Source organism: Triturus cristatus, chromosome 5_2 (assembly GCF_964204655.1).
Source record: "Triturus cristatus chromosome 5_2, aTriCri1.1, whole genome shotgun sequence".
Lineage (NCBI taxonomy): Eukaryota > Metazoa > Chordata > Amphibia > Caudata > Salamandridae > Triturus > Triturus cristatus.
Window position 1 is genome coordinate 68,884,401 of NC_140588.1, and position 27,956 is coordinate 68,912,356.

The 27,956-nt window shown below is 42.7% G+C and overlaps 1 long non-coding RNA gene across 2 annotated transcripts; it reads left to right on the forward strand.

Moving 5' to 3' along the window:
* LOC146822675 (uncharacterized) lies at nt 1–27,956 on the forward strand. Of its 2 annotated transcripts, none has more exons than XR_014961820.1 (4): nt 1–52; nt 628–736; nt 1,289–1,398; nt 27,720–27,956. It is a non-coding gene; the product is annotated as an uncharacterized LOC146822675 (long non-coding RNA). The 2 variants fall into 2 exon arrangements; XR_014961821.1 differs by lacking the exon at nt 27,720–27,956 and adding an exon at nt 1,846–2,332.

The following is a 27,956-nucleotide window of genomic DNA, read 5'->3' on the forward strand; positions in this document are numbered from 1 at the left end:
GGGATAGCGATGTTTATACACGGAGAAGGAGAACCACGCATTCGGCATCTAGGTAGGAGGACTGCGGTTGGGAAGTATTGTGGTGTCTTAGATTATCTATCTGGGTGGCGATTTAAAATTCTTTCAACTCTGTGCATGAAGTAGGGTTTTGGAGCCGTTGCAGGTTTGCAGATACTATGGTTCTTGATAAGGAGTTAGTGGCTCTAAGGCTACCGCTTTTGGGTAGTCCTTTCTCACGTTGATCGCTTTATAGGAAGAGTAACAGCCACTGTAAGCATGTATTAATCAATAAGGATGTCTGCCTAGGGATCAGGATACTTATGGAATGGGCTTAAGATCTGATGAAGACAAAGTTGACATGCAAGTTTATATCTCGCCCTGTGAGAACTGGCAGTTCTGATTCGCAAATAGGGGGATAGGCAGCCTGCTTTGAAGATGTTTATTTAAATGTATTGTGAAGGGTGTATTTTGAGCATTATAGGCTTTGTGGTTAACTGCGGGTACGATTCTTACATGGCACTTACAATTGGAGACATCACTTTGACTCTGGGGTCATCGTATGCTATCATAGATTACTTGCCAGATTTCAAATGAACGTGGGCAACTTTTTCTGTCTCTCATTTGTAGATTTCGCTTGGTAGGATTTATCATACCTGCTATCTTTCGGTATGGCTCCAGTGCAATACACGGGACCGCTACAAATAGAAACCATTACAAGATATCAACGGCTTATGAGGTACGATGTCTAAATGTATTATACCTTAACATTGGGCTAGTGAAAAGAGTATTGGGGGGCTGGACTTATGCTCTCCTTATGGATATCCCTGCCGAAGTCTGACTTTGGGGGTATGGACACCTGCTAACACGGCAGTAGAACATAAAATGTTGGTGTTTAAATATCAATTTAAATCTCACACCAGGAGTCCGCTCGTACAATAAGCATGGGTGTGAAGCAGTATGATTGGGAATCACTGCACCACTGACGTTTCTTTGAATATTTAATGCCTTTATGTCAGCATGGGTCTGCGCACAGAGCTTGTTTTCGCTTGTTATTGATTTTGTACTTCTGGCACATAGATAGTACATCTCTTCGTTCAATAAGTCACATGATCGATCATTCCAACAGTTTGTCCATTATGTCAATTGGGGCTCTTTTCTCTACACGTTTCCCTTCTCTCTCTTCTCTGTATTTCTGGATGTGAATTTGTTCTGCCCTTAGAGGCGCTTTGACGAGGTGGGATATGCACCTGCCTTGCCCTGCTTTTGAATCCTATATTTTATTCCTTAGGCATACATATAGACGCATATTGATTTTGGGAGAATCCACCCTTCTTGACACTACGGAACACCAACATTGGCCATTGTGAGAGGGTACATTCCAGTTGTAATTTTTCATTGGTAAGAAATGCTGTGTTGCCTCCCTCATTTCCCTCTGTCCACCATTGTCTATACTGTATATTTGGTCATTTAGTCCATCCATCTGTACTCACTGAATATATAAAACAAACCACACTCGATCTGTGTTAAAACTAGGGGTTGGTTATGATATTTGCTATCAATACATGCAGTTGAAGCGCTTTGCATAATGGACGATGTTCTGTCCTGCTACCATGTTGCTTTGAACACTATGCATATTTTGTACTTTATATGCATTTAACATGTTCGGTCTACTGTGTTTGCCTGAGTCCCGACTGGTCACGAATAGGACTGTATATATCTTTGTCATGTTTTTTTGGAATTCATGTGTTTATGTATGTATTTTTATAACATATCAATATGTGTTTTAGTCTAGTCCTGTGTCTCACTATTTGAATGTAATATTTGTGTTGTTTGTCAATCTTTCAGCCCTGATGAAGTTCCCAGTATGGGAATGAACCGCGTTGGCTGGAGTTTCTTAGTTTGCTGAATTTTACAAATTTGGAATAAAGAAATTGATTTTATACTTCACTATTTGACTATCGGACTTTATGATCTGCGCACCCCCATTTGATAAAAAAGTAATTCTTTGATCTGGAGCACAGTAGCATCACGCAATGGCTGGCGTTGGGGTTGGCTGCGCAGCAAACTCACTAACTGGAACTGGCGTGTGGTGCTAAACTAGAGATCCGCCGTTGCTCCACTGGTCAATTGTGAGTAAGAGTTTCTTTGGAATTTCTGGGAGTAAGTTCTACCTACTCTAAGACCAAATATTTGTAAACATACAGCCATGAGTGTAAAAAGAGATGAATGTTGCTCGTTTCCAAAGGGAACTCTTTATTGGTTTCCTTCTGGGTTAGGTCCTTTAGATTAGGATAGGGACTATTTCCTTTATGGATCACTCTGTTATTTTTCATGCAGCCTCTAACCAAATTTCTTCTCATTGTTTCTGTAACTGGATGTATCTGATTAATCTGAATGAAAGCCAAAATTATTACTCATCTCTAAATGAGAAATAAAACTTATAAAATGTAACCAACCCTCTCATCATTGACTGAACTTTAAACTGTTGTAAGCTGATGATTTTTGATTTGCCGTTCATTATAACATGGTGGCAGAGATCTGTCGACCAAAAGACGGAGTTGGGGCGAAGTTGGAGTTCTCTGTAGAAAGTTATGGGTAAAACTGTTTGTAAATTTTCTGCGCTATCAAATCTGGTAGCAGAGGAATGATTTACACCCTAAATGGAGAGGGAAAATAGATACCCAAACCTTTTCTTAAAATACCTTATTCCTGAATCCAGTGTCCAGAACTTGAGATCTGACAAGGCAGTATTCGAAGGCGGTTGCGTTTTGAAAGTGTGAGTATTAATAGGACAATTGTGTTGTAGTTGTGGTTGCATTTTTCATTTGGATGAGTGAGTGTGTGAGAGGATGTATTGATAAGCTGTTGAAGTAATTGAATATTTCAGGCTTGTTGCAGTGAAAAAAATCCTGGGTTATTTCAAATTAATTTGAAAACTTGTTTGCAGGATTGAAGTGTGGTTTGTGAGGCACCATCACCTACATCAGTAACATAAAGTTAAAGGTGTTGTGACTGGTAGACATTAATCGGTGTTAGTTGAACCTAAATACGCAGCACTGTGGATACTACATTGATTGAGGTGATTTCACACTGGTCGAGATTTCACTTGTGATTGTGATGTATATTCTTGGATGATTGTAACACTTAGTTCGTAAGTAGTGATGGAGGGTTACGTTTTACCATATAAATGAAGAAATATCGACCCATGCAGCATGAAGGTCCCTGTATAGGCCCCACCAGCGACAACCTGGAAATGTGCTAACTTGACCATTTTTATTTTAAACAGTCACTAGTGCCATAGTAGCTCACACCTCCCTTGACACATCCACATAGGCCCAATGCCAGTGCTTCAGTTCTTATCCTCCTCAATAATAAAATCTACTAGGCCCCACTGATCTCAAATATGAATTTCTCTTGTGCCCAACACTGCGAGGCAGCTTGGCCAACCATGAAAACTTTCCACAGTTGCAAGAATAGCTGATGTCACACAGACGAGACCAGCTGGTACATCTTCGGTATTACACAAGTATTGTTTGCTTCATTTTTTATATTATGAAACTTTCCGAGCTTGCTCAAATGTAACCAAGACAGCACCTTGCCTCGACATCGCCTGTTTCAAGTTCCGCTTTCATGTACACGTTCCGAGAAATGTATGATAAAATTATGATTTGTTTATAAATTGCGGTCAAGCATGGCTTACCATCCGATCAAACTCCTGCCCACTGTGAAACCACTTCTGTGTTCTCTGAGTTTTAGCAACATAACTGTAGGCGTGCGGTCAAGAACCTGTGTCAAATTTGGTTTTATAGTTCTGCCTCAAACAGGTATAAAAGGCCAGCACCCCAGTGGGTTCCCAGAACTCTTTTGCAGTGCCTTGCACGCTGTGGGGTGCTTAAAAGTTGCTAATTACAGTTGTTCGAGTATGAAGAATATTGTAACGGAGGGTGAGCTGCTGTGAGGAGTGAGATTATGCTTCATAGTCTTTCACACTAGGATTGGTTGGTTGGTGTGTTTTTGCAGTATGATTGGTTGGTGACATTGCAGTGCTGTGCTGGGATTGGAAAGGATCCAAAGTGGATACTGTATTTGGATTTGTTTTCAAGAACTATGAAAGAATAACAACTAGAATTTAAGTGGTTTAACAGGAAATTGACGTATCGGAACTAAATCATAACATTTGGTTTCATTGTGTTTCAGATTGATTTGTTGTCATTAAATGTTTTAGGGAACTAAAGAATTTGGTGAGAGGGGATGTTACAATTCTGGTACGCAAAAGGGAAGAGTCATCTCCTGAGGGTACACATACATATATTATGACTACTGAACATGATTTAAACACCTGTGCATGGCTTTTTGCCAGTGGAGTAGAATTACGGAGGAGGGTGCCCTGAGCTCTGCTAGATATGGGACATTTAACACTAGAATTCTTGACCAATTGAAGGCAAAATTGTACGAGGTGAAGCCGCCACCCCGACTGCTTCAGTGTGAAGCATTTAATGCTTGTAAAAAAGTTGCTAGGGAAAAGAGATGGAGAAATACCAGGTCAGTGAAAAATTATGCAAATGCCCAATGGGATGAAGAGCAGAGTAGATGGAGAAAGGCTACTATAGAGGGAACAAGATTGTATTCAATACTCACCTCAGAAGCTGCTAAGAAAGGGAAGGACTAAGATTCCTTCAAGAATGAATTGGATGAGTCAGGTACTGAGTCAGGGAACAAAATATTGGAACAAATGTTGACCTCAAGATCCCCTCCACAATCGATCCCAGTAGAGCAAAGTGAGTCAGGCGATAGTACTAGTACGACAGTGCCTACTGCTTCTGCAGACCCAGGTGCAACCCCACTTGAACGACCCTTACAAATTTGCTGATTACTTTACCAGTAATAGCCCGACCACAAGTTACTATTCCAACTGTGACTACTACAGCTGCAGTGACTAGTATGGCACCAGTACCTGTTGTTAATGTCTAATCTATTATCAGGGTAGTAGCAAGTGCTACTCCACTTATGACCTGAGACTCAGTAAGTTGCCAGAGGTTTACCAGCCTCTGGATTCGTCCCGACTTCCTAGAAATCACAGATAGTTGTCTGGAAGCCACCACTAACAGTGCAAGCACTAATAGATGGAGGGATGCTATTATTCACCGCTCCAGTACCACCAGAAGAAATAGTTGTGACTGAGGAGGGATATATACCAGCCTGGTTTTAAGAAACAGCAGGACCCAGTAAGGTAGAGAGTGCAGTGATGCCTGAGGGATCAGAGGTTGAAAAAGAGAAGCCCATAAATGTTTGTCAATTGAAAGGAAATAATAGGAGGAGGTTTGGAATTTGAGCACATAGAGCAATATCAAAGGTAAGACTTAATATACTTGAGCAAGGAGGTTTACAAGAAGGGCAGCCTTTTCTTATGACAAATTAACTGAACTAATTCAAAAGTATGAAGAAGATCTTACAAAAAATGTGCATTTACACAGAAGCTATAGGGTACAATTGGATTACTCCGCATTCGAGAATATGAGGATTACTGGACTGCATTTGCAAAATATAGTATTGGTCAAGTGCATTCACAGGTGGAGGGAGACTTAAAAATTGGAAACCAAAAGGGCTAAGAAACATGAGAAGAAAAAGAGGGAAGCAGCTATTGTAGGGAAGCAAGATGAAGGGAGTGTGGGAGAAGTGACCGTTTACACTCTTAGAGTAATTGTAGGAAGAACCTATTTACATGTTCATTGGAGTCAAGGTGATTTGGCAGCATTAAGAAAAACTTTCTGAAATTGAGAGACCAGTCAGTGCAGTGGGATGCACAAGTTGAATGGTTTATAAAAACATTCATAGGTATTGTGGACAGATTTGAATACATTCTTTGACATTGTGGTGCCTGCTGATTTATGGGCTGAATGTAAGATTGCGGTACAGTGGCCCAGAGAGGAGCCAGCGAGAGTGGTTGGGACAAATGCTCCATCTCCTATAAAATGGGGAAGTATGAAGTAGTGATTTTTAAAAGGCAGAGTACCTCCAAAGGATATGGATTGGCTCAAAATGAAAAGAACTACACAGGAGCCAAAGGAGACGGTACATAAGCACTTTGAGAGATTGTTGCAAGTGTTTCTTCAGCACAGTGGACATGAATATCCTGAGGAGAAGGATTTTGGGATTTATGTATCGCAGTTTGTTGTAGGGTTGAAGCCAGAGCTCTGTTTGTTCATAACTCAAAGCGTGAACTGTTGGCATAATGAATCGCTCAATGAAACTGTGAAATATGCAGAGTACTGCAGCGATTAGTTAGACATGAAGCAGAAAAAGATAAACAAGAAGTTCATTTTTCGCTCAAACGAAGCTGGTTCAGAAAGGTTTTCAGAACCCATCTTTTGTAGGAAACCAAGAGAATATGCAAGGAGTTGCAGTGCCACAGCCTGGATTTCAGTGAATTCAAGGAGGAATAAGTGTGTCGCAGGGGAGAGGTGTTTCTGTGGCTACAGAATTTGAATCAGAGTTGCTGCTATGAAAAAGGCAACTGCCTGTCACATCTGTAATAGAATTAGACATTGGAAAAGGGAATGGTGATATAATCGTGAAAATGCAAGGGGAAATATACAAGTATGAGGTATGCAGCCCCAAAGTGTGCCCACTCAGCCAATGCCAATGCAAGGGCAGGCTCCAATGATGCCTATTGCACCAGCACAAATAGGGAATCCTAGATTCAATTTAAATCAAATGCCAAAAATGAATGCAAACTGGTTTCAGAATGTAATGCTACAATTTCAAGACCCTAACCCAAGTGCACTGCAGCAGTTCCCTATATTTGAAAATGATGGTTCTGGTACTCATAATTCCAAATGACGGTGCCTTAGAGAGGAGGATGATTGTGTACTTGGCACAGTCTTAGAGGTAGACCAGAGTGGCCCCTATGTAGATGCAGAAGTCTATGGCCACCCCATACCGTTTATTTTGATACAGGTGGTACCCGATCTGCTGTTTGAACAGTGAGGGTCCCAGACCTACCTCTGCCGAGGAATACTATCACAGTTATGGGAGGTTATGGGAGTTACTAATAAACAAGTAAGTTGTTAACCCAGTTTTAAAAAAAAAAGTCCCAGTAAAAAAGGGTCATTTAGGGGAAAAAACTATTTGTTGTCTGCAATTCAAGCACTATGAATCTGTTAGGGAGAGTTTTGCTGTGCAAGTTAAATTGCACCATTTACTGTACACCAGATGATGTGGGTTTTCAGACCCATGATGAGGATGTAGATTTCAAGATGGTCAAACAGCAGATGGAAACTGGAATGTCCCCATTGCTTACTCTTGATGAATTGCCAGAGGATCTGAAAGAAACTGGGAACACCAAAGTTTAGGATTTTACGGGGAAAGACATTGGACTAATTAAAGGTTAAGAACCAGTCCGAGTCACTCTGAAGGCAAATGCTGTTTATTCCTGCAATTGTTAGTGGTATGGTGATGTTCTGGAATCAAGCCAGTGATAGAGGACCTGCTACAGAAAGGGATTCTAGGAGAGTTGATTGGAAGTTCCTGTATTTCTCCAAGCATGGGTTTACAGGAGCCCAATGGAATGTTTAGGATTGTGCAAGGTTTGAGAAAGGTGAATAAAATTGTAGTGCCTTGTTGTCCTGTGATACCAAATCCAGCTCCGATACTGTTTCAAATCCTGTGTACTGCAGAACGGTTTAGTTATCAATTTGTGTCAGGCTTTCGTCTCAGTGCCATTTCACGAAGAAAGGCTGTTTCTTTTTTCCTTTATCTTCCAGCAGAAGGTGTTGTGTCCCACAAGGGTATACAGAGAGTCCATCCACCTTTAACCAGATTCTGAAAAGAAATCTGGAGACCCTGTAAGTGCCATGCAAATCCACCATTATACAGTATATAGATGATTTGCTAGTGGCGTCAGAAACACGAAATGTGGGTTAACATGGCACAGCTTCATTTTTTAATCATCTGGCTGAAACCGGACACATAGGGCCTCATGTAGGTAACATACTATTTACCGATTCATAAATACCGAATTTTACTGAATCGGTATTTATGAATCGGTAAATAGTATGTAGGTAAACATTCGGTATAAATTACCGAATCGGTAAAATTCGGTAAATGAATACCAAATCCACAATACCGGCCGGTATCATGAAGCGGTAAATACCGAATCGTAGTTTACCGAATCGGAAATTCCAATATACATCACTTGATGAATCAACCAATCCCGTGCAAGGCCAACCCCACCCAACCAGGAAGTGGCCACACCCAGGCAGGTGCACACAATCATCAGACTCTGGAGAGGCTGGTAGTGCAGAGCAGAGCAACAGAGCCAGTGCCTGATTGTGAACAACAAACTGACACAATGTCCAACCAGGAGACAGAGAGAGATGGAGGGGAAAGGAGGAGAAAACAAAAATTTAGCCCAAAGGAACTGCAGGTACTAGTGGAGGAGGTGGTCAAGCAGCACCAGAAGCTGTTCGGAAAGCAGTCCCTGCAAGTGCCTGAGTCCGAGAAGAGGAAAATCTGGCTGGGAATCCAGGCGCAGGTGAATGCAATAGGAGTGACCCCCCGGGACATAGACGTGCTGAAGAAGGGGTGGTACGACCTCCGTATCGTCACGAAGAGTAAGATGGGGGAACTGCAGAGAGAGGCCAGCCGGACAGGAGGGGGAAGGAACAGGGCACCTGCCCTGACAGAACTTGAGGAGCTGGTGGAGTCAACAATTGAGCCCGAGAGTGTCGTGGCGATTGGGGATGCAGACAGCTCTGCCAGAGCCGCCACCAAACAAGGTAAGACGCATGCACAGCAATGTGGCCCCCCTACCCCTATCCCAACTCCCCAATTGGGCAAGGAGTATCCCACTCCAGTACAGGTGTTAGTGCATACTAGCAATGCATTATGGGAGATGTAGTCTCGGAAACCCCAAACATGAGAAGAATAGCACAGAACAACAAGGCATGTTACACACATTAGCGAAAAGCAGGCAGAGGACAATGAGAGAGTGTTTCAGAAATGTATTGTGATGCTAGCAATGCAGGGCTTCAGGTACACTGAGCTGATGTTGCATTTCTGTCCACAGACGATACTTTGCGCAGGACTGCACATGAGACGGGAGAGAGGGCACACCGGAAGGACAGCTCAGGGAAGGCCACCACAAGTTCTGGGCAGAGATCAGCACCACACGCAGCCTCACCACCACAGCCAGCCTCACGACCACAGCCAGCATCGCCACTCCTGCTGGAGTCACCGGCATCATCACCACCTGCATTGCTCAGGTCGAGGAGGCGTGCTGCTTCCAGGTTGCATGTCTCGGAGTCCTCATCTGAAGACTCCAGGGGGGCGGAAACATCCACTGTGCCCCTGAATGGTAGCCATGCCAGTGTGCCCTCCGCCTCTGAGGGAGCACACACAGGTGCCAGACGTCGCCGCAGGGCTCGGGTGCAAAGTCCACCACCACAGGGTGAGAGCCATGGAGTTTTCTCAGGGCTGGAGGCCACCATGGTCAAGATACAGCGCCTACAAGCAAAGGCAATGATGTCAGTACAGCGCCAAATGCGGGGCCTCAAAGATACATTTGGAAATATGGACAGGGGCATCAGCGCTATGGCTGAGGGAATGAGTGAGATGGCTGCGGGCATGCGGGACATGTCCCAGTCCGTCATGCTGCTGTGCACGAAGATTGATGAGGACAGAGCAGCACGGCGCCGGGAACGGCAGAGAACAGACTATCACACAAGGGCAGTGAACCGGCTGGCAACTGCCACTTCGCTGCTCTGCAGGCGCTCTGTGGCAATGCAGGAGGGCCTTACTCACTGCAGCAATGACGTGTGAAGGGGGATGGTGAGGGTCACCAGTGCACTTGAAGTGCTACTAACAAGCCAGTCTGCCACAACTGGTGCTGTGGATGCTGGGGACAGCGAAGAAACCACCAGCAGGAGCAGCATTACCCCCCTGTCCCAGACACACGGAGTAGCAACAGGCGGCATGGGCCTGCCACTGGTCCCACAGCCAGTGAGGACGCACAATCAATGGCATCCCGCACTGTAGTGCGTGGGCGCAGACACTAATGCTGCACAGTATAGCATGAGACAATTGGGTGAAGTAACCCTTGACTTGCAACTAGTGATTGCACAATATTGAAAAGACAGGTTTTCCTTTGTGTTGTGGCGTAGTGCCGCATGATTAAACTACGTCATGGCATCCAACTACTGGCTGTGTCCCCTTACTTACTCAGAAATAGTTGCATGTGATCTCTGCCCGTCTCTCTCTCCCATCTGTTGCTGTTGCCACTCCTGCTGCGTTGGCCTCTGGCTGTGCAGACTCATCATCATTGTCCTCAAAATCAGTTAGTTCCACCTCTGTACCTCTCTTCGTGGCAAGGTTGTGCAGCATTGCACAAGTGGCAATGATCTTGCAGCAGATGATGGGTGTGTACTGGCGTGCGCCTCCGCTTTTCTGGAGGCAGCGGAACCTGCTTTTCAATAGTCCAAACGTGCGCTCCACCACGTTGCGTGTTGATTTGTGTGCCACATTATATCGTCTCTCACTCCGGGTTGATGGGTGTAGGTAGGGAGTGAGGATGAATGACCGCATGGCATATGCACTGTCGCCTAGGTGAGTAAGAGAGAACCATCGGTCACATGCCTCAATACACAATAATTTGCGATAAGTATTATGGAGCGTCACAGTGATTTAGCTAGCAGGTATCCTTCTCCAAATTCTCCGGCAAGCAGTCGTGTGTAGATCCCACTGTTCTGGAAGATGAAGGAGTCGTGGGTGCTCCCAGGAAACTTAGCTACGATATCAGTGATAATGTTCCCTGCATCGCAGATTACCTGCACATTGATGGAGTGGGTGGACTTTCTGTTCCTGTAGATGTGCTCAGTGGCTGCTGGTGGGCAGATTGGAATGTGTGTGCCATCAATACAGCCTATGACATGCGGGAACTGTGCCATCTGGTAAAAGTCTGTCTTGGTTTTCTGCAGTTCAGCCTGTGTGTTTGGGAAGCTGATGTAGTGGTGCATTCTCAGCATCATGGCATCCAGGAACTTCCTGAAGAAACGGGACAGGCAACTCTGGGATACACCGCCTACCGCAGCTATCACCACCTGGTAACTGCCAGATGCAAGTAGATGTAGGCTACAGAGAACCTGTACATGTGGTGGTATGGCATGCGCCCTTTTTGTTGGCTGGTCCAGGAGTGGGTGCAGGTCCCTTATCAGGTCCATGATGGTTTGGGGGTGTAGCCTGTACCTTTCATGTATCTCAGCCTCAGTCTGTTGAAAGAGTGTGATGCGCTGTCTGCAAATGCGTTCCTCCCGTGTCCAAATCCTCAGCCCAGCTGCCTGTAGACGTAGGCGCCTTGCAATCACATACAGTGCGGCCATGGTGTCCACGCTGTTGCATTTTGGGATTGCTTATATGCACTGTTGCTGATTACCATCTGCTTTCAATCTGTGTTAATTTCCGACTCTTAAATACCGAATTTCAGGGATTTCTTAAATACCGAATTTACCTACATCTCTTTTCTCGTTTTACCACTTCATGTTTACCGATTCGGAAAATAAGTATTCGGTAAATTTGAATCGGTAATTTAGGATTCGGTAAATATGAATCGGTATTTACCGATTCATATTTACCGAATCCTTCTTTTTGGCCTCCTACATCTCAATTGGCTAAATACCGGTCGGTAACGGGATATTTACCGAATTTCGGCCGCTACCGACCGGTATTTAGCTACCTACATGAGGCCCATAGTGTCTCCAGGGAGACTGCAGTACTGTCAGAAAGAAGTTCAGTATCTGGAACACATTGTTGTGAAAGGAGATAGAAAGGTGTCCCTAGAGAGAGTGGAAGTGATCCTGCAGGTAAATCTACAACAAACACAAAAGGAAGTCCAGATGTTTTTGGGAATGGTTGGCTACTGCAGGCAGTGGATACCAGCATTGTTTTGAACCCGTCAACACTGTTAAATGTAAATAGTGATGATGATATATGTGATGAATTGGAACATGATTGCCTAGATGTCACAGAACTATGCACCAAACCCCGAGCCGATATTAAGGATTAAGCCCTGACTAAGCCCAACCATGTATTGTTTGTAGATGGCTCGTTTCTGAGAGGGAATGATGGCACACTAAGAGCAGTATACACTGTGTGCACCATAAATAATATTGTCAAAGCTTCATGGCTTTAGAAATGTTTTCCTTCCCAAGTTGCCAAATTGCTTGCTCTGACCAGAGATTGCAGTTTAACTGCACAAATGAGAGCCACCATATTCACTGACAGGCAGTATGGGTTTGGTGTTGTCCATGATTTTGGGCAAGTGTGATCCCAGAGGAGATTCCTTACCTCCGCAGGTACTTCGATAAGGAATGTGACGCATGTCAAGGACCTCTTGGAATCGCTACAATTACCTAGAGAAATTGCTGTAGTGAAGTGTGTTGGACACCAAAATGAAAGTGGATTTGGTGTAATGGGCAACCGATACACTGATTCTGTTGCCAGGTACTGTGCCTTACTAGCCTGTACTTTTAATGGAAGGTTCACATTTAAGTCTGATAAAGAGAGTTCCTTTACAATGTTGGTGAAAGCCACTGACACTTGGGACAAGTTGAAACATGTGCAGACAAATGTGTCAGAAGCAGAACAAAGTAGTTGGGTAAAAGCGGGATGCCAGAAACACACAAATGACATTTGGATATCAGCTGATGAGAGATTTGTATTACCAGATAGCTTGTTTGCAATGACACATTATTACCATGGGTATACACATTTAGGAAGGGATTCAATGGTGAGATTGTTCTGGCAGAGTTGTTACAACCCCAGGTTTCGTATGCTGGCAGATGAGATTTGCCATTGATGTGTAACATGTCAACAACTGAATGCAGGCAAGAGAACTCCTGTCACTTTAACGTATATAGGTGGTCTCTTTAAGAGACTGCAGATGGATTTTCTCGAGATGCATATACATAACAGGCTGAGATACATCCTGATGATTGATTGCATCTTCTCAAGATGGGTGGAAGCCTACCCAACTAGGAGAAATGACAGTCTAATTGTAGCCAAGTTGTTGCTATGAAATTTACTACCCAGGTTCGGCATAACGATTTCTCTTGAGTCAGATAGAAGAACATACTTCAACAATGAAGTGATGAAGATGATTTGCTCAGCCCTGCAGGTTGAACAACGATTTGTCTTGTTGAGCAGATAAATTATACTATCAAATCCAGATTGGCAAAAGTTTGTGCTCTGTCACTGAAATGGCCAGATGCTTTAGCTTATCACCCCATGAAACACTCATGGGCATGGCAATGAGATTACCTGCTGTCCCTGCAAATGTCCTCCTGAATATCACAGATGATATGATATTAGAATAGTGCATGGGATTGGCTGATGTAGTTCGTTCTGTCTTTCATCGGGTCTCAGCTGCCATGCCAGACATTACCTCAATCCCACTGGTAGGGTCATACTCAAGAAGCACATTCTAAAGACTTGTCTCAAACCTAGGTGGAAAGGACCCTTCCAGATGATCGTGACTACGCACACTGCTGTAAAATGTGCTGGAGTTACAAACTGGATTCATGCTTTTCACACCAAAAGAGTAAGCAATCCAGAAAAAGCACATTTGATCTGTGATCCTGAAAGAAGAATCTTGGTGGTTGCACCAACAGTTGTGAGACCACCCAAAACAGAAGCCCTGTTGCCAGTCCAACATCAGGATGAAGAGAGGGATGAAGATCAGCAAAGAGAGAGAGAAGTGCAAGTACCTGAAGTGACTCAGAGTGGTATAGAGAGTTCGAACGACCAAGAAGCGGAGATCGAATCAAGGAGTGAAAATACCACAGAAGAGGTGCACGAAGGAGAAAAGGACCGAGGGTACAAGTGCTGGAAAAAGTAGAGCTAATCGGCGAACAGAGTAGCCAGAGAGCTATGAGCATAAACAACTTAGAAGAAGCTCTTCAATACCCCGAATCCCAGAGACTATACCTAAAGACACTGAGCCTTGTAATGAAAGTGGTATAGATCCAAATCACCATGTTATGAGAAGATCAAAAAGAGCATGGGTGCCCAGTCGCAGATACTCAATACCTGAATGCTCATACTAAGTGAACATTGACTTGAATCCCACATTGGAAGATCTGTGCAACGTGAATCCTGAAATATTTGAACCACCATGAAATAAAGTAGCAGAAATCTTGGGAAAAGATACAGAAAAGACATAAAGCCAAATGAATTTGGATAAATATTTCTGAACTGTGCCTACTAGACAGTTATTATTTTACCTCTTTGTTTTACAGAAGACTAACCTAGGCCCGAGACAAAGCTACATAAGAGATAGGAAAAACATTTTATAAGAACACGGAGTAGTTCTCTTTTAGAAGAACACACAGTAGCGATAGGGATTGTCTTTTAGAAATCCAACTGCTGTGAAGAGGAAATTAACTACACAAAAAGAAGCTGTGTATTGAAATCCTACTACAAGCTACTAAACGTAAGTGTTTGGGTCTCACTCAAAGAGAAGGTGTTGCCTTAGAAATAAGTGTAAATATATTACGGGTTCAATGGTCATGATAATAATAATAATCACCTCAGTACTAATAGGAATTTACCTAACATCCAAGTCATAGCCTAGGCGGAGAACATTACTAAGTTACAAACTTACAATAGTTGGACGGATTCATTTAGTTACTCCTTTGTGAGTTATAAGACAAATTATTAGTCCAATAATGTTTACTCTAAGAATACATAAATGCTATGGATGCAAAGAATTGCTATATTTGTGAACATTTACCCATTTTAGTTTCTGAAGAAGTTACTTACTACCACATGCCTTTATCTTTTGCTATTTCATGCAGCATCTCACTGTCGTTAGTTTATAGAGGAGGACATTTTGAGTATTTCTCTTCTAATTATGATCTAGTACTTTCTCAAGTGGCTTTGGTAGAAAGCATGAACTTACACTCACAAGCAAGGTAAATGGATACAGCTTAGTATTAATTCTTTCCCCTTAGGCCTATGGATAGTATAAAAGCTTACAAGAACAATTTAACTTGTATAATGCAGCCAATCAAGAAAGCTTACATAATGGTTTTAGAAGAAAGATACACCAACATGATCCAGACTAGTGACAGAAAGAGTGACGTTTTGGAGAATGTTTGGAGAAAGGAAGAGAACGTATTCAGGAAGAAAATGGTTTACCCAAAATTAAGACTAAATAGCCAACTGTGGTAAATATTTTGTTACCGGTACTATTTTTTTATGCGGTAAAATCTGTCAAGAATAACTCAGTAAATATAAGAGGCAGAATCCGTGGTATTAGAGGTTTAAAAATGCTTTATTCCTATACAAAGGAAGACAATTCGAATTGTGGGCCTTCTGTTCCATCACCACGAAAGTTCAGGAAGGAAGGGAGCATATATTATTGACAGTTAAGCAGTTTTATAGAAAATACATTACAGTGAAACAGATGCAAGAGGCGTAACAGCTGATAAAAGGTGCATACGTAGCTAATAGAGGGCGTAATTCAAGAAACGTCATTAAACATGACGTCACAAGTGGGTGGATCCATAAAAGAATCCTGCAATGTCAGCAGAAATGTTTGGCAAAGATGCGCACGCAGCCGCATGACGTGTGATTGACGTGCAACTAGAGGGTGAAGGGGACTTGACATTTAGCTCTACATGTGGAGACAGAAGTCTGGGGTTATGTCAACCTAATTCCAAATCATATCTAATATCCTATGTTTAAAGAACTGTGTTATCCAAAAGGAAAGGTCTCTTAGGATAGAATCTTATTCTATACTGACTATACTGACTGTTAGTGCGTGTACAAGCGTCTAAGTATCTACACTAGATGCGAGGGGGTAGGAATATTCCATGGTAACGGGGCTATGAATTACTTGCATGAGGACAGCGAGGCCTGGCCCTTTGCACGGTAGCTGGAGGAATGTTTACCTAAACTGCTAGACAGGAATGCATCGGATGAGGAGCGAAGGAGATAATCTCGAAGGTGAAATACAGTTTTTGGCAGGCGACAGGCTGGATCAGGCACCGTTAGCCGCGCAAGGAGTAAGACAAAGTTCATGGTCACAGATGCAGGCTCAGACTGGAGCTTTCAGAGGCAGAAGGCAGGAAAAAGCTTGATGACAGAATTCGGGCCTACTCGCCTGAATCTGTGAAATGTGGAAAGTGAACCACATAAAGTCGGTGGCCTTTCATACTTAGGAATGGAATATCTGACCCATTCATGGCGGATCTGAAAGAGGACATGTTGACGGTGGACGCACATATATTTGCGTCTTCAGAACTGGAGCAGGAGGGAACATACATGTACTTATAACATGCACATGGAGCCGTTGGGGTCTACGATAGGGGACATAACTGATCACAAAATTCATATTTCCTCATTCCCTCCTTGTCCCCTTCGGACCCTTAGGAGATATCGATCTTCATCAATCCATCGATCTGTTCATATAGCATCATTTGTTCTTCTTTCTTCTTCCGGGATCTCAAATGAAAACTTGGAGGTGGGATACACGAGGTGGCACACAGACCACAAATCGCTGGCCCACATTGTAGACATAAGCAGCAACTGAATAGTATGAGGAAGCCAATACCTAGGAAGGATAGTATTCTCCATCCCCAGGCTGACAACACGCCCCAGAACCAACCGGACCAAGTCCAGGTGCCTGGACTCTGGTGTATCTGGCTTACAATCTTATGAAGGCGGGTTATGGCTTTATATACTGACGGCGAATTTTCTGGGATGAAAATGCAACAACTTGATCCGATGACCCTACAAGCTCCGCCCCTATCGGCCAGGATGACGTCAAGGACAAGACGATTTTGAAGCACAACAATCCGCATAGCAGACTGCTCTTCTGTTAAATTGCCTAAGGCGGAAATAGTTTCGTTCACTACTGCTTCAAGTGTTCTAGTTAATCTACGTATCAGCTTACTATTAGTGACTGTACCTATATAGGGAAAGAAACCTTTATTGAAATCTGTGTATTTTTCCCATGCCGTTTCAGTGTAATCGACAATTGGGAGATCTCCCTGCTGTCTATTGTGTACTAAATGAGTATTTCTATGATAATCAGAAGGAGCTAGGAAAACAGGTGGCAAAAGGAATGCTATGTAACAGGTACCATCCCAATCTAAAGGTAGACATATATATGCGGTCTGGCCACATATGAAGTAGGAATGATGGGAAGCTCTAAATGTAGACTTGCCTTGATCACTGAATTTTATTACAGTGGTGCATTTACTATGGCCCATGTGTATGGAACCATTCTTTCTGATACATAATTCCCCTTTTACTGGGAATACTGACATGGCGGGCAAGATTGGTGTAGATTCAGATTCAACGTTCAGGATCATGAGGTTAAGTGTAAAGTTACCTAATCCATATACTTCATTTTCTAGATCAGTTCCTGTTCTTTTGGGAAGTCCCTCCTTGTTAGGGTAGCAGACTTTAAGCAAAACTAAGTTCAAGTTGCCCCATACCCAGTTGTCTTGATAAACCGCGGAATTTGAATCCAGGGAATTAATCAAACTAAACCATGCTCCACAGGAGCCATTTTGTGTAAACGGATAGGGAAAGAGGGGCAAAACTCCCTTATAGTTCTGATAGGGAGGGAGTTGGCCACATATCCAACAATTTGTGGCATTGCTGGTTTGATGGGAATGATGTAACATACTAATGAAAGTGTTATTGCGCAGCGCAAATCTATAAGACAATTCATGTGGAGGTAATTCACTAAAAGAATGTTCTGCAGTTATATTATAAGCATGCTTAGGAATAGGGTAATACATGTGCAATAGGATGCTGACAATGATGATCAAAAGACTTAGAAAAAACAAAATTAATAATGTTACTGTACAATGACTACGAAATGATTTACAATACGCTTGCTTCTTGAGCAGCATTTCATTATTTCTTTCTCTATTCCGGTCCAGAGGATACATGTCAGAGACAAATTCAACCGATTCACCTTGGAGAGGACTTAAACAATCAAATTGTCTGACTTACTGGACCTCAATTTTAGTTTATATAGTTCTGAGTTCGATTGCTCAACCAAAGGGAGCTTTGAGTCTGTCTGTGAGGGAATACAGGAGTGAGTCTCTATACTGGGTGGTAGTCCATAAAATTTCTTGATATGACTCGAGTGCAACCACCCTTTTCTTCCTTCAATTTTCACGGCTGTCCTTGTGGTGAGTAAAACTAACTTCGGTGACTTCCACCTAGGATCCAGTTGGGTCTTCCGGTCAAAGTTCCTGACCAGCACCAGGTCACCAGGAACTACGTCATGGGGCTTCACCTCAGTATTGTCGGGAAAGGCTGCGGATACCTGTGAACGACAAGATTGTAGTGCAGACATCAAGGAAGCCAGGTAATCTGTCAGCATATTACAGTCAACATCAGTGATTTTGCGAGGTATAGGCGTCCCCCACATATTTGGTGGTCTACCGAAGATCACCTCATACGGGGATAGCCCTGTTCGAGAATGTGCTACCATTCTCATGTAAAAGAGCGCAACTGGTAAGGCTACTATCCAATCGACTCCTTTTTCTCTACATATTTTGGACAATCTAATTTTCAAAGTTTGATTATGGCGTTCTACGAGACCTGCTGCCTCGGGATGTCGGACACAGTGAAATTTCCATTGATAGCCTAATAGAAGGGAAACGTGTTTCATTAGTTCGGATGAGAACGGCTGGCCGTTATCTGAATAGACAACACGTGGTAAACCGTACCGTGGGAAGAATTCTCGAACTAACTGTTTGGCAGTAGTCGGGGCAGTGTAATCTGAAACCGGGTATGCTTCTGTCCAACGGGAAAGAGCACAGACAACTACGAGAACATATTTGAATCCTCGACATCGTTCCATCTGGATATAATCCATCTGGAGGACTTCAAAAGCATGATCGGGAGTTTGGAATCCACCCTGTTCTACGGGGATGCTTTTACCTGGATTAAACTGACAACATATCATACAGGTACGAACTTTTTGTTTAGCTGCGGCTCGTAAATGTTTGTTGAACCAAATGTGTTGAATGCTGTCTAGCATAGCTTTTTCTCCTAGGTGCGCTGGACTATGTATAGTGTTAATGATGACTTGGACCATTGAGTCGGGAAGAAACCATATAGATTTTTCCTTCGTCATCCATCCTTGATCTGTTTGGATCCCTCCTAATTCAGTCCATTTCTTTATTTCTTCTGGTGTAGCGTGTGTCTGTATATCAATTACATCAAGGGCGGGATCCTTAACTGTCATGCAATGTGTTGGTGTCGGAACTATTGTCTTTGTCATGTCAGTTGTGTGAGTCTGATTCTGAGCAGTCTGTTTAGCTGTTCTGTCGGCTAGGTCATTACCCTGAGAAATGATATCGGTAACTTTTGTGTGGGCTTTGCATTTCATAATCGATATTGCAGTAGGTAGATGAATCGCGTCTAATAGGGCTTGAATGAGGGGTCCGTGTTGAATGTGGGCACCGTGAGAAGTTAAATAACCTCTCTCTCGCCACAGTACGCCGAAGTCATGGACGACTCCAAATGCATAACGTGAATCTGTGTATATGTTGACTTTTTTATTTGTGGCTTGAATACAGGCTTGTGTCAGAGCGGTGAGCTCTGCTGCTTGAGATGACAAAGTGTTAATACAATTTGTTTCAATGACTTCAGTGTCTGTTGTGACTGCGTAAGCGGCCACTAACTCTCCTGTACTTGTTCTCATACATGACCCATCTAGATACAATGTCAAGTCCGGATCTGACAAAGGGATGTCTGTCAAGTCTTGTCTGGGTTTCGTTGTGATAGTAATGACTTCAACACAATCATGTGCCAATGGATCTGTTCCGCTCACTGGTAACAGTGTGGCAGGATTTAACGTATTACAACGTCTTATTTCTATATGTGGCTGAAACAATGTCAGTTCGTAACCGGTGAGCCTCGCTATAGTCAAGTGTTGTGTCTGTGTGCGGTTCAAGAGAACCTCTACTGCGTGTGGTACTTGTACTGTCAATTGATGTCCTAACACTATGGCATCGCTTTGTCTGATTGCTAAAGCTGTTGCTGCTACTGATTTCAGGCACGCAGGAAGAGCCTGAGCTACTGGATCTAATGTACTAGAGAAATAAGCACATGGTTTGTGTGATCCTGCTTGTTCCTGAGTGAGTACTGACAAGGCAGTACCTTCGCGTTCTGTAACGAAGAGTGTAAACTGTTTACTGTAACATGGTGTTGCTAGGACAGGTGCTTGGCATAAAGCTTTCTTTAAGCTTTCAAAGGCGTGTGTATGTTCTTGAGTCCAAGGGAGGACAGTCGATGTGGCTGCCTCCTGTGTTGTCAACTGGATGAGTGGTTTTGCTAGAAATGCATATTGAGGGATCCACTGCCTACAGTATGAAGTGAGGCCTATAAAAGCCCGTACCTCCTTTTGTGTCTTGGGTGGTGGCATGTTAGCGATTAACTGGATGCGGTCAGATGTAAGCTGCCTTCCCTCCTTGGACAGCGAGTGCCCAAGGTAAACAACTCGCTGGACACAGAATTGCAGCTTAGAAGGGGACACCTTGTGCCCCTTGTCAGCCAAAAATTTTAAAACCGTCAGTGACGCTTTTTCACATTCAGGTTCGCTTCGGGCGGTGATCAGCAGATCATCGACATATTGAAGCAAGGCAGTGTTAACTGGCATGTGGATACTGTCAAGTTCTCGTTTCAGTGCTTGGCTATAGATGCTGGGGCTTTCTGTAAATCCTTGAGGTGCGCGTGTGAATTTAAAACTTCGTCCATTTAAACTAAATCCGAATAAATATTGACTTTCCGGATCAATTGGGACACTAAAGAAAGCATTCTTGAGATCAATTACAGTGAAGAACGTTGCTTCTGAGTCAATAGCTGTGAGTAATGAAGAGATATCTGGGACCACGGGGTATTGTGGCACAATACATTTATTTAATTCGCGCAGATCAATAACTAATCGATATACTGGTGGAGCTTTTGGATCCGTTCTTTTAAGAATCGGAATTATCGGGGAATTACATACATTGGAGTCGGTTTCGACAACCACTCCTTGTGCAATGAGCTCGTCAATGATTTGCAGTAAAGCCACAACAGCATCGGGGGGTAACTTGTATTGTCGTATTTGTGGTAGTACTATTCCTGATTTCAGTGTAACTCGATATGGTGTAATATTCATGCAACCAACATCAGTGGGGCCTTGTGCCCATAAATGTGTAGGTAAATTCTGCAGTCGGTGATCCATGTCTCTGGATACGTAGTGACCTTTAAAGTCACGTAAAAATAGTCGTACTCCTTCCGGAGAACAACATATTATAGCTCCTAGAGCTTTCAATGTTTTTATGCCTAACAAGTTTTCTGGACATGATTTAGTAAGCAATAAATCTGTAGTACGTGTCAATGGACCAATCGTAAGTGGAAGAGGTTGTGTTACATCATTAATTATAGGTTTTCCTGAGAATCCAAGGGAAATATTCTGTGAGCCTGAGAGGGGTGCCCCTGGAACTTCACTACGCCTTATAGTTGTTCTGCTTGCCCCTGTATCAAGTAAAAACTTTCTGTCTTCCCCTAATAATTCGCTATGTACATAAGGTCCCTCTTGGTCTACAGGAACCTCAATAAGGGGTAAGCCAACTTCCCTCTCTAGGCTATTTCATGTGTATCGCTGATAATCGGGATAATCTGCTTGTGCATACTGATACATCTGTTGTGTCGTTGCTTGTGTTGCAGCAATAGGCTGCGCTTGTGGTGGTGCTACAATTTGTTGTGGAGCTGCCTGTTGCGGAGCTAGCTGTTGCGGAGCTAACCTAGGTTGTGCATGCTGAGGTATTTGTTATTGATTCTGATCCTGTCTAGGTGGACGTGGTCTCTCATGTGTTCTACCTGTAGCAATATTATGTTTCAGGACTGGACAATCGTGTATATAATGACCTGGTTGTTTACAATAGTTGCATGTCCCTTTCGCAGGGCCTGCGGAATCACCCTTTTGATGACTATCGGCTGGAACTGACTGTGCAACAAGCATTTTCATTTTTGTATCTTTCATACGTCTCTGTTCGTGTTCTTGTTCTTCTCTAATTCTATTGTGATGATATTGTAACATCTGTAACATCTGTGATGGGGTATTACCTTGCCAGGTACTTTCGAATTTCAATACTCTATTCTTAACTTGTATCAGAGAATTTTCAACTAATTTTGTCACAAACAGATGTGGGTATGACTCACTACTGGCTTTTATGCCACTATTTATACCAAAACATTTTTCAAATCGGGAATAGAAATCACTAGTATCTTCGTCTGGCTTTTGTTTACAGGCTGAGATTGCACCCCAGTCTTCCTTTTTCGTAGTTAATAAACGTGGCAGTACCTGTATTAGTAATCCTGCTAGTGCTGTAGTCTTTTCCCCAAGCCCTGCTCCTGCAGCTCGGGCCTTTTCTTCGTTTTCTAATGCTGTCCAATCTATCTTTTGGTCTCCCACCTCCCATTCTTTTTCTTTGAGTTTTTCATAAACACCGGCGGGTAGTAGGACTTTTAATATTTTCATAATGTCGGGGTAGGTATACTCTCCCATGAGTAACATGTCTTTTATCTCACGGTGGAAACCTGCTGGGTCCTTGTCATGGCTGGGTACTACTTTCTTCATTTCTAATAATTCTAATTTAGTTATAGGTGTGTACACAAATACGCGTGTAAAATTATCACCGGCACCCCTGATTGGGTGTACTTCGCGTAACGGGTTCTGTCTATCTATGTGATAAATTTTTCTTCCCATGATGGGAACTGGAACGTGTTCTGGGCATACGAAATTTAAATATTGGTTTCGGGATTCTAGTATTTCTTTAATCAAATCAGTACCTGACCCTTTCCATATGTTCGTGAGTAGTTCTGTCAATATGTCAGGTAAGGGTCCTGGATCGGAGTGTTGGCTTTTATATAATATAAGGAGGTGTTGGATCATGTATATACTAGCTAAACACTGTTCGTACGGGTCAAAATTCAGAAACGTGTGTGCAAGTACATCATCATTGTATTCGCCGGGACTGTCAGCCCATTGTACTGCTGATCTGGCTAATTCTTGTTCGTCCATGGAATCGAGCATATGGTACCCCCTTCGATCTCGGAGTAATTTATCAGCGGCTTGGAACAAGTGTTCGGGGGATTTTGTATTTAACATAGGGTTTGGAAAATGTCTATTATATTCTGGACGTATTGGACGTACCGGATCATTAAAACCTCTGGTATTATTATGGGGTCTTCCTCTACCTACATAAGCTATCGTTTCTACTTGCTCTGACTCTTGCTCCTCCTCTTCTCTGTTTAGGTCAGCGACGTCTACCTCTAATCTTTCTTCGTGTATTCGTTCTACTTCTTTGCGGATCTTTCGGTACATAGCTACTATACATAACTGTTTATCATGTCTCCCTTCTGATATATTCCGGCCCCAAGTGACAAGTTTTTGCATTTCTTCCGGATTTACCCCAGGCCGGTCTTGATTTCTGATTACACAGTTTATGAGGAAACGTAACAATTGTCCCTGTACCTCCGCTTTCTGGTACTCCATGGCTCTGCTAATACTTTCAGGACTTCGCCCTGACTGGACAAAGTGATACATATTTTCTAAATGTGTAGTCATTCCTGGTAGCTTCGTTAAATATATTGTAGCTCGTCGAATACGTAATGATGACAGCAGCATTTCGTCCCGTTTACCGGGCACAGGATCATATCTACAATCTACTAGAAGTTCCTTAAGCATGTCGGGAGTTGCTAGTTTGGGCGTACGTTGGAGGGCTAAATCTCTAAGAGTCTGTTTATTTCGCGGCGGAGTGGCAAACATGTCTGTCGTACCTCCTGTAGCACCGTCTGAGGTGCTAGGCACGAAAGGATTCGTTGGGTGTAGGATAGAGATTGTAGATGCGGGAAAAACTGTAGAAACGGACGGGTCTGTTGGAACTTGTATAGGAGTTTGTAATTGCGGGGATACAGACGAATGCTCTTGGTGTTGAACACCATCGGCAAGCGATGTGGGTGATATGGCATTAGCATACTCGGGAGCAGCGTCATCTAAATAGGAGGAAAGAAAAACGTCCTTTGCTGTTTTGGGATGTGATTTGGGATGCGCTTTTATCGGAAACAATGGAGGCGGCAAGTCTTTTGGTATTTCCTGAGTAGCCTTAGGTAACCCTTCGGCCAGAAGTGGATACATACCATTCATAAGGGCGTTTCTTTGTCTATCTACTTGTTCTGAGTTTACTCGAGTACCTTCCTCAAGTAATAGATTTTCTCGAGTTTTATTTGAATTCTCTCTACCTTTCTCTTCCTGTCTGTGTGCTTTTTCTGTACGTCTGTATGATTCTTTACGCCATAATTCAATGGCATCTTTCTGTGACTGTCTGGCTTTCTTTTTCCATAATTCTTCTTCTACTCTCATGATGCAATCTGCATCCCAGGTCCCCGCTGCGGGCCATCTCTGACTCTCTGGTAATTCTTTGGTGTAGTCCACCCATAAATCAAGAAATAATACGGCATCTAGGCCATGCTTATGATACATAAAGTATCCTGGAGTGTCCCTAGGTGGGATGGGAACGGCTTCTTCGAGTACACCTTTTCTAGTTTTGATTTGTCTTAGTTTCGAAAAGAGCGGCATTTTTAGACCTTATTACTAGAACACACTTTATACAAAAAACACAATAATGTACAGTCATTCACACCACAATATATAGAACGTATTTTAAAACATTTAACACTTAACAGTTTTACGAACAATGATAACTAATAGGGAACTGGTTACTGACATTATACTGACACTAGATAATACTTATTTATATACAAGACATACTATATTACTATATATACTGCTAAACAGTACAGATACACTGCTAAAACAGTGCAGACCGGATTTGTGTACCCAAACCCATCTTGACCGGCACAGACTATGTGCACGTAAAATGCCTCCCCGATAATGGTACTCACCGGGTAGCTCGGAACGGAAAGCCTCGGAACGGAACTGAAACTGGACCGGACTGGACTCGACTCGACTGGACTCGGAACTTCGGAACCTGGCGGGACTCTGTATACCTCGGATCTTGCTCTCTCAGCTAGGCTCTGGTCGGGATACTTCGCACTTCTCACCGCCTCGTCTGGGTGTTGATCGCAGCCTCAGTCGTCCCCGCTTGGCCGGAGGGAGATACAGGAAATCCTGCGGGTACGCGTTTTTGTCCGTTCAGCTGTGGCAGGAGACCGGGCCTGCAACGCACCGCCGGCGCGTGAGATGAGAAAGTGTCCCTATTCGGGCGCCAATTTATGTGGTAAATATTTCGTTACCGGTACTATTTTTTTATGCGGTAAAATCTGTCAAGAATAACTCAGTAAATATAAGAGGCAGAATCCGTGGTATTAGAGGTTTAAAAATGCTTTATTCCTATACAAAGGAAGACAATTCGAATTGTGGGCCTTCTGTTCCATCACCACGAAAGTTCAGGAAGGAAGGGAGCATATATTATTGACAGTTAAGCAGTTTTATAGAAAATACATTACAGTGAAACAGATGCAAGAGGCGTAACAGCTGATAAAAGGTGCATACGTAGCTAATAGAGGGCGTAATTCAAGAAACGTCATTAAACATGACGTCACAAGTGGGTGGATCCATAAAAGAATCCTGCAATGTCAGCAGAAATGTTTGGCAAAGATGCGCACGCAGCCGCATGACGTGTGATTGACGTGCAACTAGAGGGTGAAGGGGACTTGACATTTAGCTCTACATGTGGAGACAGAAGTCTGGGGTTATGTCAACCTAATTCCAAATCATATCTAATATCCTATGTTTAAAGAACTGTGTTATCCAAAAGGAAAGGTCTCTTAGGATAGAATCTTATTCTATACTGACTATACTGACTGTTAGTGCGTGTACAAGCGTCTAAGTGTCTACACTAGATGCGAGGGGGTAGGAATATTCCATGGTAACGGGGCTATGAATTACTTGCATGAGGACAGCGAGGCCTGGCCCTTTGCACGGTAGCTGGAGGAATGTTTACCTAAACTGCTAGACAGGAATGCATCGGATGAGGAGCGAAGGAGATAATCTCGAAGGTGAAATACAGTTTTTGGCAGGCGACAGGCTGGATCAGGCACCGTTAGCCGCGCAAGGAGTAAGACAAAGTTCATGGTCACAGATGCAGGCTCAGACTGGAGCTTTCAGAGGCAGAAGGCAGGAAAAAGCTTGATGACAGAATTCGGGCCTACTCGCCTGAATCTGTGAAATGTGGAAAGTGAACCACATAAAGTCGGTGGCCTTTCATACTTAGGAATGGAATATCTGACCCATTCATGGCGGATCTGAAAGAGGACATGTTGACGGTGGACGCACATATATTTGCGTCTTCAGAACTGGAGCAGGAGGGAACATACATGTACTTATAACATGCACATGGAGCCGTTGGGGTCTACGATAGGGGACATAACTGATCACAAAATTCATATTTCCTCACAACATAAAGGAAAAATTTGCATATAGAGAAGTTGGACAGCCTAAAGGACAAGACCTGTAGGAATTGGTATAAAATTTGAATCTACAGGGGGATCTTGGCAAATTTGACGGGATACAAAACTGCAATTTGAGGCTTTACTAACAACTGGTTTAGTAGGAGATATATTTTGAGCAGTCATTCCATCTGTAGCATCATCCTGAATGGTGAAAAGGTTAAAAAGGTAGTGATAGTTATCGATAAAATGGCGATGAGTTCTTCTGGAACTTTATTTGTTATTAACCCAGAGTTAGTTGCGATACGGTCTATAGTTTTACAAGACTGACTTGCCTTAGACATCTTACTTGTAGAAAAGGGCGGCGTCTGGAAAATGCTTACATTAACTCACTGCTACACATACATACCTGAAGAGAGTAAGGAAGTAGAAAGCTTTGCAAAGAACCTTGCAGGGTTAGAACCTGAACTACGTGATTTCGTAAATACCAAGGGGATATTGAAGTCTATTCTAATGTCAATAGTAATAGTAGGGCTTTGTCTTTAAGTACTTTATGTCCTGTTCTTAAGCTGTAGATATGCGTTATGTAGAAGAAGGGAAAAGTTACAGAAGAAATTATATGAAAAAGATCTGGGACTAAGGCTGATTATGAATGATGATTACATGAAATCTTTAAAATTTAGAGGTCAGAAAAGAAAAAGACAAGACCCCACTGACTAAAGTGCTTTCTAAGACACACTCACATGTGAAACATGTGATCATTTAGAAAATAATCAGAGGTAGGAATTTGATAAAGTCATAACATTCTAGACATTATTAGCCTTATATTAACATTAAAATGTACCATGACAATAACGTAGAGAATGCTGAACAAAAACAAACTATAGAAATGTGCATTTCTTAAATGTGTAAAAATAAACATGCAGTCTATTAGTTGACAGAAAGCTGCTATTTTCATCATGTTTACATGACTAGGCCTCATGTTATTTTCCCCTCTTTTCTCTCCTTCTAATTTGCTTTAATAAAAATGACTTTTAGAACTACTGATTTATTCCAGGATTTCACTGCAATGTATGTCATTGTCAGAAAATGTGCTCCTTCAAGAAAATGTATTTCTTCCTTTCCTTACACCATATGATTTTTTCAGTCACCTGGTATGTGGTAATAATAAATCAAACCAGGACACTGCGAATCAAAAATGTTTCGTTTATTAAACTAGTTTTCTTTATTTTCAGGACACCTGAGCAAGACTTCAAAATACTATGACAAAATGTTGAACACTCTTCAAAGTAGGACTCTACACACTTTAGAGTACCAAAATACAACATAAACAAAAGCCGAACACTCATTTGCTAAGTATAGGGGAAAATTTATTGCAGCAAGTTCCCATATATATCAAATGTCAATAATGCACAAGTAAAAAAAAAAATGCATATAGTGAACGTATATACACAATAAAAAATGTATAGAAA